We start from the raw sequence: 23,281 nt of genomic DNA on the forward strand, positions 1-23,281 counted from the left end.
TGTTTGCCAGACAAAATGAGCATTTTAAAGGCTTTGGAAAACTTTAACATTTTTTCTCCATTTTCTGACAAAAAGATTATTCCGGAAAATAATGAGAATAGTTAGATGCCACCCGAGTTTCTTCATTTGGTGTTTGATGATGGTGGTGAGAAGCAGTGTCTAATGCATCATTTCAAATAAAGTAACCAACTGGGTTCAGGTAATTGCTGAGGCCACAGCATGCAATTAAGATCATTTTCATACTAATCAAACCATTCAGTGACCCCTAATTTCCATTTATTGTTTCTTGTTTCTCTAATAATTTATTCAGGTGACAAATTAACTATAGGCTTTCACTCAGCTCTCATTGGATTTTTTGTGTGCAATCAAAACAACATGTAATACAATCCTGGACTGATTTATATTCATCTTTGTTCTCTCTCTCGTTCTTTCTCAATCTCATAAAGCAGCGTGGCCTCATTGACCAGGAGCCAATCTGTCACGTAGCCGACTTGTGGTCCATTATGTCGTCTAATGAGACACACTGTTCATCTCAGATGAAATGAATGTGCACTCACTTGTCTGTCTGAAGGTCTGCAAGTCACTAAACCTCCTTACCTTTAAGTGCCAACCCGTCTTACACACTAGCTAGTCCTTGCAGTGGATGAAGTTTTGTCTGTATATGACCGTGGTCTTTAAAGGAAATCACTAAGAGGGTTTCAGCCATGGAGAGGTTGCCTAGGTTACTTTGCTTCTGACAGCATAGGTAAAAAGTAATGAATCAGTTGCACGTAAACATGCTCATTGAAGATAGCAGGTGGTGAAATAATGTAATGTTCCAGCAAGTCCAAAGCATGTCATGTTTGCCTGTACAGGTGATTCTAACATGGTGGACACAGGCACATTCTCTGTTCTATTAATGTGGAGGAGAGCTGAGAGGACCTCTACATGTTGAATGTGAATTTATTTGTGGATGCAGACTGTGGAAATGGCCCGTTTTGGATGACTGGATAGAGACTAACGCCTGTAGGTGGCAACCATACCTCATCAACAATTGAATCACGCGTGCACGCGCATGGGCGCACGCACACACACACACACACAAACGCACACTCAGAGACATCAGATCTGGGCTTTATGCGTTAATGCGATTGATCCCTGATAATTAACGACCGCTGGGTGATTTAAATGGGCAGATGGACGCGCAGGCAAAGTGGTCAAAGTTAAAGTGGTCCCTGGGCGATACAGGAACACGCTCACGCCTACACACGCGCGCACCTACCTACACTTCACCACACATACGCACACACTCGCTCTCGCACACATACACACACGTGACGCGCGCGCGGCAGCTCTGTGCCTGGAGACCGTGATTTCAACGTGCTCGCTATTCAAGTCATGGACTGCAGCGAGCGGGGGAACCATTAGGAGCCGGTGGCAGAAAAAAAACCCCGCTTTATTTGCAACACACGGATGCTGCTGCTGCCACACCACCCGGATCGGACACACTCTCCCTGACAAGCGGAATTATTACTAATAGCTGCGCTTATGTAATCAATACACCGGATTGCTGTGGGGGGGGGTAAAATAGCATCCCGTGGATTCTTCCCATTCTACTTGATAGAAAATACTGTATGCCATATGCTCTGCGATTTTTAGAGCAGCCTATGGCAACCTATTTGTCCTGATGCGACGCGTGTGATGGTTGCAGTGGGACGGATACCCTTAATTTTATCCAATAGGCGTTCTCAGGGTTTTTTTTGTAGGACGCTTCTGCACCCCTTTCTGCGCTGACCTTATCAACAATGCTTTAAATAGGTAATTCATTGTCAAGTCCGTCCACTGATCTTATCCATTTGTTTTGGGGATGATCGGCGTGAAAACCAGCCTGACTGCTACATCCAAAAATTATTAGTCCACTTTGGTTGTATTTCTTTCTTTTTTTTTTTTTTGTTGGTGGAATTTGATTTAGCGATTTGTCAAAGAGGAAAACCACCGGTGGGAGTCAATTTTTTGGACTGTGACTGGTTTTAGGGGGGACATAAGGGCCTATACAGACTTGATCCCCCATCAAAAACTCTGCAGGATTTCCTCCTCCTCGGTCCAGAGGAATATCTTCAAGTCCAGGGGGGTTGCTGCTACTGGTCCTCAGAGGGGGCTTTTCATCGGCGCTCATTACATCCGAGGGAATGGTGGCCGCACCGCAGATCCACGCAACTCTTTCTGAATGTTTGGCATTTTTCGCAGGCGAGCATCTTGACTTGTGATCGAGAGAGACGCGGACTGCAGCAGCCTCCGATCCCTTTCACATGGAGATTTGTGCCTCGCTCGTGCTGCACATCTTGAAAACGGGGACCGGGGCCCTGCTGGTTTTTCCTCCACTGCTCTCAACCTCGATTTCATTTATTCGAGAAAATGCGTAAGTATTTTTTTCATATTGAATTCAGTCCATTTGAGCCCATTCAGTGCTGTGCTGCTGTATGTTCCCGTGCAGCCCGATTCATCGCCATTTAAGCCGTGATTTGTGCTTGGCTCACAGACTTCAACGCAAAGAAAGATACTTTTTCTATTTTTTAAAATGTCCCTTTTCCATCTCTGTAGGTAGGTTATGATAGCTGTCGCATCCTCTTTCGAGTGTGCGTGTTTCTGTATGTGTGTGTGAGATATATATAGAGAGATATAGATAGAGATAAAGATGGATAGGGACAGAAAGGGGGTGAGGAGGTGTGGGGGGTTGGCTGGTGCAACAAATTGTGTGTTTGAGCGCTTGGTTGAGACTGTATGGGTCCGTGGTAGTCCCTGTTGCCAGCAGGACATTACTGCTAGAAAAAGGCCTACGTCATATGGTAATTCAAATTCAGTTCAGGTATTCTCAGCATACACGTTTGCAGCAAAAAGAGCGCCGGATTGGCCAGGTGGGCAGGCTGGCCCTCAGGAAGGGCGCTTTGAGTGGGAATATGGCAAAAGCAAAAGCTTCAGGTCAGGCTTTATTTTACACAATCTGCTCACGCACACGCCTCGTACACATTTCCTCTTTCTCTCCCTCTCTCTCTGTGGTTCTGCCTGTTGACCCAGTATGTCTGCAAAACCCCAGCAAAGCCACCCATGGGTGATACTCAAGAATGAGGTTGTCATTTCTCCCTACCACAGTGTGTGCAGGTTAACCAGAAGTACAGGGCACATTTTAGAATTTAAACTGTCATGTCCTGGAGTTGTTGCTTCGGCAATACAGCCTCTCTCTCTCTTTTTTTTTTTTGTGAAAATGTGAATAGGAGCTGTCCATCAGTGGGAGGTGCTGAAATGCCTTGATGCTGAAAATACTTGTGTGTTGGCTGAAATGGGCAGAGGGAGCTGCATTTGGAGCAGACATCACATCTGAAATTGCTCATGCTGCTGCAGCCAAAAAGCATTCCACTTAAACCTGAACCGGTTTGTCCTCAAGTGTACACTTTCATGTGCACATCTGGCGTTTTTACAACCTGCCTGTAAAATGAAGGACACTGTCGGAGTGCTCAAGAATGGGGCTGCCTTTTTTTTTTAGGGTTGGTTATCACAGTATTTGTATGCATACATAAGCGTGACTATTATATTTCACCTATAGCCTGCCTGATTGGGTTGGGAGTTTGATGATTAAATGGTGAACTGAAGCATCTTAAATGCTGCATAGGCGTTTAAGCTAAGGGTTCTGTTGGGAAGATTAGTGCCTGTTACCCATCAGACCATTTATTCCTTAGCATCACTGAGCTTTTTAAATGTCTGAAAACTTAGAGAAAAATGGTAATTCAGTGTATAAAAATGTCAAGTTACAAGTGGCGTTCTCACCAACATATGATATAGTCTGTAGTACAATATGTATTGCCTCGTCCATGCAGAAAAAAAAACACTGCTCCCTAACAATGTATCTGCAGCTGTGCTTTTACAGTGATGTTTTAAATTGGCATTGCATTCAGTTCCAGGTCTGGATTATTTTAGTGCACCGTAATACGCTGGTGCTGTAACTGCCAAAATTAAGGCCACACACTAGTAAGTGTCTCAATAGGGCATTGGGTCAGCATGAGTCACCTGAGATGCTTCACTAAGATTTAAGTTCTGGACAAAAACCGTGAGCTAAACTGGAGAAATGCAGGAAGAAGCTCCACCATTTTAATCCTAAAGGTGGTCAGAAACAGTGTTTGTAGAAACAGTGGAGTGCTCTGCTCGGTTGAGAAGTGGTGACCATTATCGTTACTGGTGGTAAACACAATTTTCGTGCTTACCAAACAACTCAGAGACCCGTCATGGCCTGCGAATTGGGGTTTGTCATCTTGTAATATTCTGCTGTTTGAGGACAGAAACAGCAAAGCGTTAGAAATGTGATCACCCCGACAGACGTTGTAGTTTTGGCATTTACCTGCCTGCTAAGGGGACCAAATGGATGTAAACCATGCCAAGACCACTCACCAGAACAGCTCTGACAGAAGCCTTCACTGTGGGAAATAAGCACTTGGGTGAATGGATTTCTTTTCATGTGTGACACACATGTAGTCAACCACTGGTTCAGAACAGGGTGAACTGTGACTCATCTAACCATCCGAGGTTTTTCTGCTTTTGTTCTTGCACAACCTGCTGTGTAAAGGAGGTAATTTACGTATAATAAGGGCTTTACGCGATGCAGTTCCACCATAATATTGCTCCCTAAATTTCTTGTGACAAGCTGCCTTCTTACACCTCAGACAGACATTTGTGGTGAGTTGATTCATGGAGCCTTGTCTGCTTTTTTTTTCCCTTTCATGCATCTGGAAATAATGCACAAACCTCACAGTCGAGGACTATTATGCGCCTGTACTTCCCAGGTGGTTATGTCGTTTCAACATATTTTCATGCCATCACCACCTTAGCCGCATTTTCCAATTGGGAAACATCATTAAGTCAAACAACGTACATCACAGAAGCTCCAGCGAAATATAGCCTACTTCAACAATCAGCCCTCTATAAAAGCCACACATTTCTTCTTTGAGCCACAGGAGCCAAAATAATGAGCAACTGGGTCTGCCTAGGGATTTTACACACAATGCTAAGCATGGTGGGACGTTAATCACTGAGTAATTTTAAGGACCAATCACACACCTGCGTGGAATAAACTGCATGTTTCAGACGTCAAATGGCCTGTCAGTCAAACTAGGATTCGTAATGATCATAATTATTCATAATTAATTTCCAAAACTCATTACAATTCATTAAAATTACAATTAGGTGATAAATATTAAATGGACAAAAAATAAGCCACAAGTCATTTATCAAAGCAAAATACCAAATATTATCTGGTTCCAACATCTCAGACGGGAGGATCAACATATTTTGGTTTTGTTTAGCTTCTCTTTTATTTAGTGAATGAATGAGTAACATTCTGACAAGCCTGAGCCCCCGTTTTTATTACTATGGTGTATGTTAATTGGTGATGTCAAAAATGTCAACTTATAAATACATATATACTGAATATTTTAAATGGTTTCAATGATGATTTTCAGCGAAACTGATACACCTGTACAAGCTGTGCTTTCTTGCTGTCTCCCATTATTAATGTTAACAGTCAATCTGCTGTTGTCTGCTACTAACCATGAAAACTAGTCTTGTTATATTTATTTTTTAAGAAAAATTTAAGTGGTATGCCCTCAATATCAGTTATTATTAAAAATATTGATATTTTTCAAGACATTGTACTGAAGTTAGAAATTCTGTATCACAGCTCCGCAAATGTTACAACCTTGTATCCTAGAAATTACGTTCACGTGTTACTAAACTGCTTTCTTACATATGTCATTGTGGCAACTAAATAAGTGCCTGGATTACGTTCAGGAACAACGCCTCTGTCAGGAAACAAAATGCTATATCCATGTATGACATAGTCTTCCCAAGGAGGTGGCAGGTGATCCCAGAACTTTGGGTTCACGTCCAGACTTCTTTCTTAGGTTTAGGCAACAAATGCACTTTGGTCAAGGTTAGGGAAACGTCCTGATTTTGTAAAATGTTGATAAAAAGGTGATGAAAAATACAATGCTGAAGGCGCTATGAGTGAATACTTCATATTTTCCAGTAATACGTTCAGTAGCAGCATTTTTGCAACTTGCCAGGTACATGTATTAGCAACAAATCCGCATTATGTTACCCTACAACTTCCATTAACAGCCTAGTCCCAATTAAAGGCCCAGTCTCTTTTACTAGCCTGGTGTGGCTACACATTTAGACAAATAAACACCTGTCTCAATTAAAGGCCTGGTCTGGTTGCCAAGCAGTTCATTTTTTTCAATAGAAGTTCTTCAGATGTATAAAAACAGGTTGTTGGCTACCTCAAATTATGTGTCCGTCCCTTGAATAACCTGTAAATTATTCATATTCCTTTAGTCCGTAAGGGTCCTCAGATCAAAAGAATCAAAGGGTTAATCCAAGTTGTGAGTATTGTTTTAACAGGATAAAGGGGTGGTGTGTCAGTATGCCGGGTGCCATAATCCTCGAGTGCCGTAACTCACTGTCTCTAATGTGCTGTCTGTCGGAGCTGGATCAAATGAATGATTCATACTTTATATATTATCTGAACACTATGTTTTAAACAAGTAACATTCATACTGGTCTGAATAAACAATTGATTGTATTTCCCATCTTTGCTGAGCAACAGATTTGTGTGAAAGGAATTAAAGGCCTGTCCCAAATATAGTTGATTTCAGTGATACAACCTCCTGAGACCCAAACTTTTGTTCGGTTTGCATTTTTTATTCTTATTTAGGACCTGATAAGTATCAAAAACTAAACATTGTCAATGATAATAAAGTCCCAATGTCCTTCAACGAGCTGATGATAAATTCTTTATGTCTTCAAACAAGTACTTCTTAATTAGCAGCATCTTAACTTATTACTGTTGCTAAAGTTGGTCAATTCTGTTGCCATATCAAACTACAAATATTGTTAATTAAAAATAAACAAGTTTCAACCATCAAATATGATCAGGTTTTGGACCTTGTCCACATTTGTGTCTGGGTTCGGCTGCAGACTGACGTGGCAGAGATGGCTGCCATCTTGTTGTTACATGAATTAGTGTATTGTGCTCATCCTACCACTAGAGGGCAAAAAAAGTATCCACGAACGAGGACAACTGGCCTACGTAAAGTAGAATGAAGTATAAGGTCAAGTAAACCCAAAATGAGATGTTCTCATATGAGGACACAGGGTCTCAGGAGGTTAAGCAAATAATAGCCTGGGCTATTAACTGAAGTTTTTCGGTAATAGGAAATGTAATTTCATTAGCATTACGTTTCTCACAAAATATATTTGTTATTTCAAATTAGTTGTACATGAATGTCATTTCTAGGAGACGGGCTGAATGTTACAATAGACGAGGGCTGGGCAGCGTCAGATTTTGGATATCGTAATATTTTAAGTGTTGTCTTTTCCTGGTTTTATAGTCTGCATTACAGTGATGTCATTTGCTGATCTTACCAGACTGTTCTAGCTTTTCTATTATTTGTTTTCATCCATTTAGTCATTATATCCACATTACTGATGATTATTTATCCAAAATCTCATCGTGTCAATATTTTGAGAAGGCACCAGTAGTCATTGTTGCAATATCAATATGGAGGTATTTGTTCAAAAATATCATAATATTTGAGTTTCTCCATATTGCCGAGGCTACAGCAGACCTTATGTTGCTGAAACTATAAAGGGGGTAGATTAATGCCCACTTTTGAAAGCCTTGGGTTTCAAACTGTCGACAGCAAAAATGCTGATTCATTTTCAAATTACTATCTTCCCCATTGCACTTATGCTTTCTGGGGATTGATGGGGGCAGCCTGTGTTTCTGAGGGATATGCTTTACTATACAGGAGCACTGTTTTGTTGTTTCATCAATTTATATTGTCGTCTTGGCCTTCTGCATACTTCTCTGTGTGATATGAGGATTGGTGCTGGGAGTGGCGATAAATTATGGCTGAGGTTCTGTCTGGATAAAGTGAAAAACAGCACAGTTCCTCCAGGCCTACTTTTTTATCTTAACTAATACCGAAGGATTGTGAGCATTTCTGTATGTATATGTACAGTATGTGTCTGTGTGACATAAATAAGCGAGTGGGGTGCAGCTTGAGATTAGCCTGACTTCCAGTCGGCTCCATTTTGATAGATAGCACTCTGTATCTTTCCAGTGGTACCTCCACAAAACATGTGTTTGTGTCGAGTCAAGAGACAGGCCGATCTGAACGAGTTGAACTGCTCGGGTGTGAAAGAGTCCAATGCATGCCAGGCTGGAGAGACTTAGTATTCACTGTAGCAGCTTAAGTTGTGCCTTTGTGCACCAGAAAGGGGATTATTCAGCGAATCCTGCTCTGTGTCATTCACAAGCTTGCATTTCTAAATCAACACATATTAATGTGGTGATGTATGAAGAGGCTGTATCTGTGTGTGTGTGTGTGTGTGTGTGTGTGTGTCTGTGTGTCTGTGGACCCACTACGGTTCATTACCACCAAGTGTGTGTTATGCAGAGTGACAGCGTTGATGCCTGCAAAAAAATCATAACTTATGGCACAAATGGCATTATGACACATTCACTGTTTTGACTGCAGCCGTTGGTGCCTTATTTCACCATCTGTGTTGTGTACTATGTGTCTGTTGTGGCCTGCAGCAGCAACCAGCCATCAACTCCAGTGAAAGCCTCTGATGGAAAGAGTATGCTCGACTACTGGTACCATGTTTCTGCCTCTTCAGCAACAAGCCACTTTGTGCAAATGACATAATGCCCTTTATAGATTCCTCTATAGATTCCAGACAACCTACACATATATAGAGTTTAGCTGTAATGCTCGAGTCAACGTTGTTCTCTGTGATTATAGGTATGGTGGTGCTGTGATGTGAGGCACAGCTGAGTACCGCCCACTGCTCTGAAGAATGCATAATCACAGTAAACAATGTCCTAAAGGCAATTATGGCTTTTATACAACAGTTTAACTGCTTTTTCGTACCATTTTAAAAAGTTTTCTTCAGAGTGTAGTAACAGGAATAAAATGGAGACATATCAAAATGCTTGATACAGCTTAAAGGAAAGCACAGTGTTGTGCATCACGGAAATGACTGGGAATGTGTTTTTATAGTTGTTTCACTTGACTAACACTGATTAGTCAAGCACTGAATCTTTTATGTCCTTTCTATTTTATAAGCAAAAACAATAGAAACATTCAGTAAAGGTGATCATCAATTTAGGTTATCATTTAGCTAAAAAATATCCCAGCAAGCATGGTATTGATTTGCAGGTCAAAAGATGTCTAGACATCCAGGTTAAAGGTGGACTAAATTAACACCTTAGTACAAAGCTGTTGTTTAACAGCATTTCCATGTCTATATTTTAGTGTAACATAGGTCCAAACCACCAGTTCAAATATAGTCACTGTGGAAACAATGGCTGTGTGACCCAGACATCTAAGAAAACTCCACCAAATGTGGCCTAGTTTTAATGTGCAGTCTTATCTTTTATATCTATATATTTTCATGGGTGAAAATCTTCTGTTGACTGCTGAACCTGACAACAACCTTTTTTTTCAGTTTTAACAGGAATTCATCATGAAATCCAACACTGAATTCAGATGCAGAAAAATGCTTCTGAATCCCAGTTTGAGGAACGTAGAATTAATGTTACCAACTGGATGCAACCATCACAAAAAATGTTAATTAGGCTTAAATCTCTTCTTATGGCCCTTTAGTGACCAGAGTCAATCTAATCCATAGCAAAACATGAAAAGTGCACTCAGTTTAGTGCAAATCCCGTCCAGACGGCCGTGTTTTGGCTGCAACATCCACACCTGCACCCAATGGAATTATCCCTCCCAGGCTCCCTTAAAGTCAAGATGGCTGTGAGGACAACAAAAACGTATCATGCCTAACTTTAGTTCAACATAACATATTTGGTATGGAATTCATTTACAGACACTCCGGTTGAAATGAAACTTTTCTATGGAGATCTGTTTTTGGGCTGCAACAAAGGCCAAAACGTGGCCTGCAACAGACCAGGTAAGGCTTGTTTTTGGCCGAGCCAATTGCCAGAAAATGCCTTTAACTCTCTGCCTTTGCTAAGTGATTTTGTTGCTTACTTGTGGCCCCTTCTGGTTGGTTAAGTAGATTGAGGAGTCAACAGTCAAAGACAGTATAAAACAGTCAAGGAAACAGGTCTTTCAACAATTGTGAATCATTGCAACCACATGAGGTCCTTACAGTATAAAGTCAAAAATGTGCGCACAAAATATTAGGCTGACGGGTCCAATAGTATGAGACATTAGCTGCAGACAACCTGATGGACAAATACACACACATGCACACAGGCTCATACATGATGGAACACATGGCTTACAGCTGATGTAGATAATGAAATTGTAAACCTACGTTTTGAGTATCAAACATCCTCCCAGTTCATACTTATAGGTGGCTCTTGTTCCTTCATGGAGGACAGCAGCTCGGACTCACAGCTGTTACAGTGAATTCAAAAACACAGAATCACAGATGGGAAAAAAGTAACAAAATGTCTATAGGAACTGGGTCTGCTGAGGGATGTCCATAGAAACACACCCCTACAGCACATGTCTGTATGTTCCAGTTGATTTTTTCCAACCAAAATATAAAGCTAGAGAGAATTTGGAACATACTGATAGTATGGATGGACAGTGAAAGGAGAATATCATGCTGCAGGATAAAATTCGAAGGTGTCTGTGTGCAGACACTTTGTTGTAAGTATCAACTGGGCTAGCTGGAATCCATGTTGGAACCACTACAAATCAAAGAAGCAAGCTACAAACCTTTTTTTAAGAGCTTACTTTCAACCCTACAGGGAGTCAGTGTTTGGTGGTGAAAAAATGTTTTTACTATTGGAGAAGTATTCCTTCACTTCCTCTGGCCTGTGGTACAATATAACCAGAGACAGACTCTACTTTTCACATGAGGGATATATGTTCAGATAATGTGCACAGACACATTATATTAAAGTCATTTTGTGCATTGAACAGTAAGAAGATTAAAGGTCTACAGCCATGCTAGCAGCTCTTTGAGGCTATACTTACAGGCATAGTGGTGCTTTGTGTTAAATGCTAAAGTCAGCACGCTAACATGCTTACAGTCAAAATGCACATGTTGATGTTCAGCAGGTACAATGCTTACCACTGTTAGCATCTTAGTTTGGCATGTTAGCGTGTTGACATTTTCTAATTCCACTTTTTGTGGTTTGACTCATCATGCTAATTAGAGACCCACAGAGGGCAGAGGACAGAGAATCAAATCTTTACACTACAAAGACCACACGCAGCTTACATGTGCAACACGATGAATCTATATCATAAGCCGCCCACCAACATGTATCCACAGCACCTGCTCATGTTGCTTCGAGCCACAACCACACCGCAGAGCTCAAACAAACACCAGAGAGAGCCATATGAGTATTCTGCCATTTGATGCGTCAAGTTCAAACCGAGTGTAGGTGAAAGCAAGCCCTTGGAAGGGCTTTGCCTCAAAGCCCGGGCAAATCTCATTGTCTGCTTATCAGCCTCAAATTTACTCCGCCTTACTGAGATATTCCCTTAGAGAATTAGGGATAATAGCTGAAGTGATGACTGTCATGATGAGTCTCTATCTCTCTCATGTTCAATGCTCCCCTCCTCTTTCTGTCCCCCTCTCTCTAACTTTCCCCTATTTATCTAATTCCCCACATATTAATATGCATTTTATCTCCTGCCAGTTCATTTAGCTCAGATGTCTTTGATGAGAATATCTTAACGTTACTTAGAGCCATGCATGCATGGACTTTCATGTTGCAACTCACTAGGACAGTGATTCATGATACAATGAAGGAAGTTACCAAATCAGTGTAAGAATGAAATGAATATCTAGTTCATTAATGCTTTGGCAAACAGCTTAGATTCTAGTTGCTGGAATACATTAGATTGGCTTAATTGGCAAAGATGAAACCCCAGTAACTGGCGCCAAGTCAAACACTACTAAACCGAGAAGGGAATCTTGTAAGGCTGACAAGATTGCCTCTTTAGTGTGTGGCCCAGAGTCGCCTCTGCTACATTTTCCCCCTTTTATGACAACACTTTTCTTCAACCACAGTGTTTTCTGGCCTTCAACAAGGCTGTTCGTACATCTTGTTCCCTTGTTGCCATGTACTAATACATTATTGGTGAACCTCATTGTTTGCCACAAGAGCATTTTGTCCCTCAAATTCAAAGGAAAAGAAAGAGAAAAGCTCTTACCATGCTATTCTTTGTGTCTTGTATCCTCAATAATAACACAAAGCCCCTTTCATTTGTTGTGAAATGTATTAAGCCTGGACTAAGTAGTCAGTGCAGCTGGTGCACTTAAAGGGCTGTTGCAACAAAATATGGTCTTTTACTTGCTTATTGCATTTTGTAATTGTTTTACATCACCAGACACAGGGATGTCAAAATCACATCTTTTTGCAGCTAATTAACCGATTCAAAGTCCCACCCTCCTTGGTTACTGTTGCTAGGTCAGACAAGCTTGATGAAAAGAAACATGGCATCACTGGTTCAAATCACTTTAATGTTACCACAGAAATAAGGAGGAGGCAAACCTGGCCGACGTTGCTGACCTGACATTAGGCCAACTCCCCCTGAGGTACCTATATGCTTGCTAGCTAGTTAGCTAACATTTTGCTAACGTTACCTAACTTAAAATGTGACTACATACAATGTACATGTACAACATCTTTTAACCATCTTCAAAATTTGGTTTTCTTTTCAACAAAGACAAGCCTAGGACACAACTATCATATCGAACTATAATAGGAGAGGGTAAAGTTAACCCAGGACCAAGCTTCCTCAATTTTCATTGGACCACAGAGGAAATAGGGGCGGGGCATAGGAAGACCTAAGTCCAGTCTGATGCCTTGTATTGAATTCATCACAGTTACTAAACCCTTAAAGAAATGTCCGGATCAGCTGATTCACAAGATCAGGATTGTGAAAGACCTAATTAAACACAATTTAGTTATTTAATACATTTTCCATTAAAATAATTTTCTGACAAATGCTGTCTGAGCAGTGACTAAAGTATGCACATTACATGCTAAAAATATGCCATAAATTAGACTATAATTAGACTGAAACTTTACAGATATTATTAGCATAACAGAAACATGACAGATCTGTAGGTTTTCCAGACTAAAAGGATCATTTTTCTAGAGAGGCATACTGCTGCTGAGTGTTTTTTCTAATCTATTTTTCAATGCTTCAAAACCTAAAAAGAAAATTCCATTAATCTCCATTTAACTGAGTGGCTACAGAAATCTCAGACATCCCCGGAGCTCAGCACATACCGTTTATCAAAACTATGTGCATGGCTCAATGCTTTATACAAGTTGGGTTCTTAATCAGTGACTAAAGAATTTGTGGGGCGCCCCAGTATCTTACCTGGAGAGCATGCGCCCTCAATGGGCTGGGTTTGATATCAAGTCAGGGCCCTTTACTGCATGTCATCCCCAGTCTCATCGTTCTTTCCTGTCATTTTTCACTGTCCTATCCAGGAAAGGCAAAAGGCCACAAAAATAATCTTTAAAAATGAGAGTTTTTGATAACTGATTAATCGTTTAAGTCATTTTTAGGTCAAAACTGCCAAAAATTCACGAGAATCTGCTCCTCGAAATGTGTTTATAGGATCCTAAATATGCATATTTGTTTAAAACATCACCTTTTCACCATTTTTTGTCATTAACAACATTACATAACATTACAACAATTAATTAGTTAATTAAGTCAGAAATTGGCAGATTAATCAACAGTAATAAAAATTGTTAGTTTCAGCCCTCGTTTTTAAGCTCTTTAATCATCAAAAACTTCTCACTTAATTATTTGTTACACCTGAAGCTCAGTAAGCAATGTGTATTTCCATGTCGTTCATAATACACAGCTGAAGTTAAATTTTGCAAGCTTGTCTAACTAGCACCTGCTGCTTGGACTTTAATTATCCAGGCAGGGAATACGGACACAAACTGAGGGGGACTCACAAGTCTTTATCTCATTTACACCTTAGTAAGGGCCAGTTAATATTATTAGGCAGAGCAGCACTGTTTGACTAACCTACCGAACTCTTGTGGTGCTGAGTTTTTAATTGGCAGGTCCTGTCATCTGATTGGATAAGGATGCGTCACTGTCCTGGATACAGAAATACACAGATTGTTTCTAAGTCCACTCAGGGTACAGAAACAGTCTTTTATTCACTTTTATTTCCTCACTGACAAGAGTAAGAACAAGAGTACAATGCAGGTCAGACAAAGAACCGTGTCATTATACCCGATTCTAAGAATAAAATCTGACCTTGCTTTTCGGTGAAAACTTTGTATCTCTTAAATGTCAACTTTTTCAGACAGTGAAGGGAAAAGAGTCTTGTTTGTAGCTTGAAGGCCATGTGTTGTTGTGTTTATATAATGGGTTTGAAAGAGTATACCAATGCAAAAAGTCTCAGTGGATACATTGTAGTCATTTTGAACATTTGAACACTAACAAGATTTAGAGTGTACAGCCCTGCTAGCAGCTCTGTGAGGCTGTACTTATAGGCACAGTGGTGCTTTGTACTAAATGCTAAAGTCAGCATTCCAACATGCTCATAATGACAATGCACATGCTGATGTTTAGCAGGCACAATGCTTACTATGCTAAACATTAAAGTTTAGTGTGTTAACATGGCAACATTTGCTAATTAGCACTAAACACAACACAGCTGAGGCTGATGGGTTTGAAGATTTGCAGGTGGGCTATTTGGTCATAAAATACAGTGTTCGGCAAATTAAAGAAGGATACACAAAGTCAGTGTTTCCCCTATATCCAGCAGCATGCTGCTGCAGAATCATGAGCACCGCTGCTAAAATTTCCCATTATCATTAATATCCTCTGCTTTCGTGTTTCACAGAGGGTGGCGCTTGGCCCCTCCACAAATGCACAGAGAGGAGCAGATGGAAGACAGGTGAAGTTACAATTATGTTGTCAGTACTGGTCACAGACAGGCTCAATAGTGAAAGACTAACTAATGTGCTGATGCAGTGGCGCCCCCAGAAATATTTCACTGTGGTGACCAGATGTGGCGACTGAAAATCTGGGGGTGGCACACCAAAACTACATTAAATTATACTGTTGAAGTTTATAGGCTAGTTGAAAACTATGGCAATATGAGTGTTAAGGAATCGCATACGGATATACTTTGGTTTCTTTTTTTTACAGTTAAAGTTACTTACTAACAGATGTGCATGGTCTAAATCAGTAAAGTTAGCATTTTCAGTTCCACACCAATCCTGTTTTAATGTGTCATGAATCTGTACATACATGTCTTTGGTGATTCATTGTTCTGTAAATAGGCTGGTTGTCCTTTTCTTTAAAACGACCAATATAAAGCTTTAATTTGAAGGGGTGCATTGATTGTAAGGCTGCTTTCAGACCTAGAGTTGTCTTGCTTTGGTCTGAATCAGGGACTAATTTTGTTACAAAGTTGTATAATTACCTAGGGTTGGTTCATGCTCTCACGGCAGCATTTACAAGCAGACCAGATCAAATGCCTTGTGTGAGAAAGCTGCTCTTGATTGGTCAGAATTTCCATGTGGGAAAAATCCAGGAAGTAAAGCAAACGTTGAAGAAGAGTACACTTGCAAGATAAATGTGACACTTTCTAATGTCACAATGGAGGGACAACTACGCAGGTTGATTTTAGCGCTGCTCATCGTGGACTATATTGCTGTCATTGTTCATTTTAGTCAAACCATACAGTTTGAAAATAAGGCGCGGCTCCAACTAGAAAACAATGTTTTGATGCATTGGATGTGCTGAATGTGCATATTAAGGCAGTACAGGAGGAGGTGCACATTAATAATCCTCCAGGACTGTAACATGCTCATGTTGAACCCAAACAATGTGTCATGTGACTGCAGTTGGTTCAGATCCAGGTCGGAACACCTTCTCACCACAAACCAACCACACCAGAGTTCGGTTGTAACCGGACTGAGACCACCTCTTCAAGAAGGTCTCAGTCCGGTTGTTTTGGTGCTCACCTGAGTTGCTGTGTTCACACCTACCCAAATGGCAGCACTTAGGGGGCTAACAAACTTGAGTTTGATTGAACTGAACCAAACAGGGTGGGTGTGAAAGCATAAGAAACAAAACATTTACTGGGGACAAATGCACTCAACTTTAGGGGAGACTTGTGAGTACATATAGAACCCATTTTCATTCACATATCATGAGGTAAGAGCTCAAAGGACCTCTTTGAAATTGGCCACACCATTTGGTCTCTCGACAAAATTTAGCTTAACTTTGGAGCGTTATTCAGCTTCCATCCGGCCAAGCTTTGCCTACATGGTTGGTACCAATGCATGCCTTAGACTGTCTTGTTTCACAAGACTGGCTTTGCGTGTCTTAAAAAATGAGTGTGACACAGCCTCTTAAAATCATAAATGTCTGCCTCTAATTATTTTCGCCAGGGGGAGTCATCCTCCCACTGGGGGGTCACCACTGACGCCAGAGCAGAGAATATTTGGTTAAAATAAACTGTAATGCTGTTTTGTCCACATTGTTTTCTGTTAGGTTTGCTCGGAGTGATGTAATGTAGCCCCAGTGTGTTTAATGTGGAGTGAGCACTGTGCCGCACTCTGTTTAAAAAAACGCCGTTTAAATGCTACATTGCTTGTCATCAACCAGTCACATGGTAACTTAGGAAGCAATGTGGCCTTGTGCGCTCGGATTAATTTGGCATACAGTTAACACACCAGTCATGATTTCATTTTAATGAAAACTCAGCTCCTGGCATTTTCTCCTGGTGTTCTTCACCACTGTTTTGGAAGAAGGAAATAAAGGCAGTAACAGGCAAACCAGCTTTAAAAATGACATATTATCTTTTTAAATAAGCACTGTGCTGTGGATCTAATTTATGTCGATGTGAAAAATGGTTCATGTGGATTTCAAAAATGTAGCTGAAAAGTTAGATGATCACCCATGCCACCAGCAACACTAAAAAATGTACATCTCCCCTCAAGTTTCTGTGGTTTGACTCACAATGCTAATTAGAGACCCACAGAGGGCAGAGAAAAAGAATAAAATCTTTACACTGCAGAGACTACAGGCAGCTTACATGTGCAGCACGATGAATCTATATTGTATGCCGCCCACCAACAAGTTTGCACAGCACCTGCTCATGTTGCTTCAAACCACAACTTCACAGCAAAGGTCCAACCTACACTAAAGAAACCCATATAAGTATTCTGCCATTACGTGCGTCAAATTCAAACCTAGTGTAGGTGAAAGCAAGCTCTTGGAAACTTGGCCATGTATTGTGTCAATATAATGGCTTTTGAAAAAGCTTTTGAAAGGGAGAGGCTTTATCCCGATCCAGAGAGGAGCATGTACCTTCTCAAATGAACTAAAACATGTAAAATATCAATAGGATGTTTTCATAATGTGTTAGATCATATCACAAGGACTGCAACCAACAATTATTTTCATTATCAATTTGTAGGCAGAGGATACAGTCTAATTTTCTAAAGCCATAAGTGATGCCCTAACAGTCCAAAAACCCAAAGATTTTCTGTTTACAATCAAATAAGACAAAGAAAACTATCCAGTCCTCACATTAAGAAACTGAAATCATAAAATGTTTGGCATTTCAACACATACTCACTCCCAGCTTGTCAAATAGAGATGCTTGGTCAGTGGCCCTGAACGTCAAAATATGATGCAGTAGGCACCCTTCAAGTGTCAGTTTTGAACACTCAGCCATGGCGTGTCCCTTCATGCTTATGATTTTTCAAAACAAACTTCCACTTTCACAGGAAATGTACAGTTAGTGCTTGTTAAATGCATACAGTCTCTTCACAGAATAAACCTGGAAAGAAGGTAAAAAATCTTTGGTTTTAGGTTTACTTCCTGAGGTTTAAAAGCAAGTGGTTAGATCTTTTAAAAAAAAAAGACATCCTAGTTTGGCTTTAAATAAGTCACTACTGTCACTACTGTAATGTCAGGTCACATGACACACATCACTAGAGTAGCATGCTACACATACTAGCACACTACTTTGTTATGTTCAAATAAACACAAGAAATTTGTGCTCTAGAGAAAGGATCAGCGCTCAGTGAATAACCTCCTAAGCCCTATGATAAGCTATTATGGCAAGGCTTAACTATACAGTGTTTCGTCTAGTTGGTCCCACGACACCTCCAGGGGGCTAAACAGTGATATCTGGCGTCCCAGAGACACTCCCCTAATGCCAGGTCTCACTGCTCCCCGCACCGACCCAACAACCTCCTTTACCTTACTTACACATGGCTTTCTCAGCCCAAACAGCACTGCCACCTTCAACAAACCCAGGCTCCGTTTATGCGAGCTCCAGGTAGTGACCGTGCCAATACTACCTTTCCTGGTACATTCACTATACCCTATTTCACACGCTACATAGCATAACTCCAATATAAGCTAAAGTTAAAGGAGACAGAGAAGATAAACTCACAGGCTTTCTCAACCCAAACAGCACAGCCACCTTCAACAAACCCAGGTTTCGTTTATGCAAGCTCCAGGTAGTGACCGTGACCGTTATTATTAAAATAACTTGATTGACTTTTGGTTTCACCCAGGACGCAAAAGTCGGTCTCCCAGGTGAAAGTCCAAAGTTTGTTTGACCCATCCACTGCCCCACCTACCCACCTTACGCAGACTTTCTCACTCTTTATACTACAGTTGTTGCCCAGAATGCTAAGGCCCGGTGCATCTTATACCACCGCTAAAGGGTGCCTCTGTGCGTCTGTGTCTGACACTGATGGCCACTGTCCAAGCGTCAGTATTTGATGATTTGGGAGTGAGACCAGGTTGTAAAAAAAAAAACAAACAAAAAAAAAACATTACTCAGAGATTACCTGATTATCAAAATTTTGATTAATTTCATGTACATTTTTTCAGCTGGAATCAAAATTTCATGTGTCATTTCATTGTAAAAAAACAAGTGATTAGTGTTAAAACAATTATTCAGTCATCAACAGAAATTTTAAATAATTAATCATTTTCAGTCCTGTTTCAAGCACAATTGCCAATCACTCTGGTTTCACCTTCTTGAATGTGAGGGTTTAATGCATTGTCATATATGATTGGAAACTGACAAATCACAATTCTCCGATATTTTTAAAACAATATCAATGAATAATTTATCACCAAAATGGTCAACAAATCTATTAATAATGACAGTGATGCAGCTCCTAATATTATTGTTGTGCTACTGAAATGTCAAATCACACTATGACTTGAACTAGACATGCACTCATACCTCTTCTCACTTGATTGCCCACTAGTATCCCCCAGTCGTGTTTTCTCATTCTTGGGTAGTGATGACATGTAGACTCTGTATCATGAGTCATTTAATATAGTGTAGAGCAGCTAGGCTAAGGGGCATATGGCTATGTTGGAGCAGAGCCATGCGGCTTAAGGCGGGGTAAACGGATGGGCAGAGATTGTTGGTGCATTTGCTGTACGGCTCCGCATCATGTTTCCCTGTTGTTTCTACAGTGAGCACACTGTTTATCCAACAGCAGTAAATAAAACATTACAATCATATTTTTTTCTCCATGTTAGGGAAAGTTGGTGTTCGAGGGAATTAGGGCTGTTGCGATGTAAATACCGTTTGTCTGTGCATGGAAATGAGAGAGGGTGAAAAAGCGAGGCAGAAGGAGAGGGAGAACGCTCATGAAATATCCTTGGCGACGGAAGACGCTGTATTCACACATTATTCACGGACAGTTTGTACCAACACTAACATTCTGCTAAGGCTATGATCAGCTGTGATTGGCTAAATGCATCAGAGGAAATGCTGCTGCAGAGCTAGAGAGCTGACGACGGACTGTGTGTGTCGACTGTTGATTATGGGGAGAGCCTCTGGTTCCATCTATTTCATATTCATGAGCCAAATGGTTCATGTTGTATTATTCATGAACAAATTAGACGTTCAAAACACCAGTGTGAGCAAGGCCGTATGCAGAATGCATATAGGGACTCATAAACCTAACTTTCACTTAAAAGTCGTCCACCTTTTCCTGGCCCAATGCACAAATTTAAATGTTGTTTCCTTCCGTCACTGATCCTGATGCCATGTTCCCTGTTGAAATGAGCTGCTGAGGCTAAATATATCCCAGACAAATTTTTGTAAACAATTTGGGCTGCTGTCCTTACAGCAGTTTCCACCATCTGCAGGCAGTGGTGAAGCAAAGACAGTCTTTTTTTTTTTTAAATATCCTGTTTACTGTACCAGAGGTTGAGAGCCGACCGGCTTGTAAGAGACCGGCTTTGTTCTGCCTCTCTGATCAGCTGGCTTGCTAGCAGTCGGGACGGAGCAACAGAAGTGTGTCCAATCAAGCTGAGCCCTGTTTTAAAAAGGCCCTGCAGTCCTTGGGCAGAGGCCGCGTTTATGACCCAAAATCGAGGAGACGAGCCTGGCCCTCTCCCAAGCCCTCCAGCTCGTATATTCTGTTTGAGCATATCCAGAGGAAAGTGCAGCGCTGCAAGGAGGCCCCATGAGACACCTGTACATGTGTAACTGACTCTGTGTGTGTGTGCGTGTGTGTGTGAGAGAGGACAAAGTGTGTGCGCGCGTGTGTAAACAGTGTGTAGGATGAAAGAAAACCTTGTTAACCTTCAAACCTGCCATGGTTTTTTTAAGCGTAGACATGGGTGGAGAGACAGCAATAACAGTGAAATCATATTAGACACAGTGCAAATAGTATCACAGCTGAAGAAATATTCCGTGAGGTCAACAGAATAGAAAGAAAAATGTACATCCAATGTATCCCCAAAAAAACGACCTATAGCATCCTGTCAATGTCAGCCGTAATAAACACAGTCTGCTCAGGGTTGAAAATTAACAATCCCATTTGATGAAAAGCTTCTCATTTACATTAGCCAAATGGGAATGTATGGTATTGTTTTTTTCTGATTACAGTGAGGTTGGACAATTACTGTAATGGTGAGGACTTATAACACATTAGGTGATCAGAGTGTTTAACACCACAGCGGGTCTTATCTGTTCTGGAGCTGATCCCTAAACTGAAGGTCACAAAAACAAATCAATGACTGTGTGGCTGAAATATGTTTGAACAGACGAGGGATGTATCGATTATGAAATGCTAGGTTGATACCAACAATTTGGCTGGTAGCTGATTCTTTAGTTTTTGCTGTTCCCCATTTGTGTCAGGGAAACAAAGAAATATTCATTATTAAGAAATAAAGCTCTTCAGTCCTTCATTAAACTGCCTTTGAATGAGCACAAATTCAATCATACACATTTATGAAACAGCCTTTAAAATAACATGAATTCACATGAAAAAAAACATTTTTTAAATAACAGCCTCAAAAGCCTTTTTGGAATAAATATTTCATAATTTCCCTATTAACAACAAATTTCTCCTTCAAAAAACTTCATTTATTCAAGTTTCTCAACAAAAACTACATTTTACAAGATTACATTTGAACACATTATGAACTGGGCAACCATTGGGCGAATTTACCTTTGCTGACTGTCTGTGGTTTACAGAGGCATACAATGCCAACATTGTCCCTGGCAATTAGGTTGCCAAAGCAATGGGCCCAACCTAGAGCTTTTTTATTTCATCATTTATCAAAAAAACATCCACATTTCTTTCTTGAATATTACACAAGAATCAGGTAAAGTCAAATATCAGTATATCAGAAGGTTTGTCCCCAGTTTGTCCACCACTTCATACAGCTACAGCAGTCACATTTGGTTTGAACTGGAGAAAGCTGTTAGCGTCAACACTCTTCCTGAGACTTCAAACAAGTCTTTAAGTATAATTACACCTAATTTCCTGTTTGTAAATGAATACTTTTCCTTAAATTTTAAGCCATATACTCTTGGCTTGGATATATCATGATGTAACTCAGTGCAACCTTCATCAGCAGTTAGTCTTGGCCTCTGGCTGCTAACAGCTAATGTCATCTAGCTCTCCATCTGCCAATGACAACACAAATTTGTTGTTCACAATGTAGCATCATTGGGTAAACAACAGGGTGTATCCCCTTACAAGCCGATGCTGAGTTTACTTTGTTCATTTGTCCCAAATATAGACTGTGAAGGTAATGGATGTAGCTACCTTGGCATCGCTCATTGGTTGGTGGATTCTTAATATGAAGCCTCGAGTTCAGCACTTCACCATCTTGGTTTTTTGGAGCCAGAAGTGACCATATTTGGGTGAGAGGCTGGTGTTGCAGAGGAGCGAGGGGTGGATCTGACTGAGAAGCCAAGGATACTATAAGCACACAGCCTGTCACTCAAAGTGACACGCCCATAATTATACGTAACTGTAAGCCTTAATACAATGTAAATGGGTAAGTTATAAAAAATTAACTGCTTGTAGAGTTTTCATGAAAGGGAAAATTAGCTATAGAGACCTAATCGTTTTTTGTACCAGGCTTCAAACATGTTTGTTTCTGCTGTAAAGTTGGGAATTTAAACAGTGAATGCCATCTTATTTGCTGAAAACCTGATGGCAGTCAGAAAGGCAAATATCAACCGATGGTGGATGAATCGGTACATTCCTAAAACAGACCCTATGCTCCCACATGCATCATCCCACATGCATACAGGAAGTAGCTGCACCAATAGGAGTGTTTGCTGGGTTTAGACTTTGAGTCAGCCACTTCAACTGCTTTTTTGTGTGTGTTGTTGTTGTACTGTAATGGTTTGTTTTCCTCAGAGTGGATCCATGCCAGCATGGCCCACAATTTTGCCTTGCTCATGGTGATCAATAGGCATTAGCTTGAGACAAGTGTTTTGTCAAGTGGGTTGTTCATTGAATGATTGGCAGCCCTGTGCTTCACTCAGACATGAACATGAAACCTTCCTACACCTGACTAAGTGAACACACTTCTCAACCTGAATGAATGAACATGCCACTCACTGGGCTCTCATTGCACCCTGCTTATGATTTTCAAATTTAAAAAACAAAGCTGCAGCATGCTAGAGCTCTGAAATTATCCACCAGAATCAGGTTCTGGATCAGTCTGTGGTGGATAAAAGGCCCCACTGTCACCTCAAGGTCCTGGGATCCAACCTTGAGCCCTGACCTTACTGTTTTTTGTTTGCATGTTGTCCCTGTGTTCAGGTTTCCTCTTCAGCCAATATGCTACAAATACTCTTGCCTTTTCTCTCAACCGAGGCACTAACTCTGAACTGCAGGTTGCACTGGTTCCTGACTGGCTACTGGCCTAAATTACTGAAAGGGAAACACCACCAAAGTTGAATTTCCAAT

At 40.7% G+C, this 23,281-nt stretch overlaps 1 protein-coding gene across 1 annotated transcript in view; it reads left to right on the plus strand.

Moving 5' to 3' along the window:
- The first annotated feature begins 1,904 nt into the window (after positions 1-1,904).
- Positions 1,905-23,281, plus strand: part of lrrc4cb (leucine rich repeat containing 4C, genome duplicate b) — a 62,598-nt gene continuing 41,221 nt past the window's right edge. Inside the window, exon 1 of the mRNA XM_033631168.2 lies at positions 1,905-2,398. The gene's annotated coding sequence lies outside the window, so the exon portion shown is untranslated. The remainder of the gene's footprint in view (positions 2,399-23,281) is intronic.

The sequence above is a fragment of the Epinephelus lanceolatus genome, chromosome 2, assembly GCF_041903045.1.
Source record: "Epinephelus lanceolatus isolate andai-2023 chromosome 2, ASM4190304v1, whole genome shotgun sequence".
NCBI classification, from domain to species: domain Eukaryota; kingdom Metazoa; phylum Chordata; class Actinopteri; order Perciformes; family Serranidae; genus Epinephelus; species Epinephelus lanceolatus.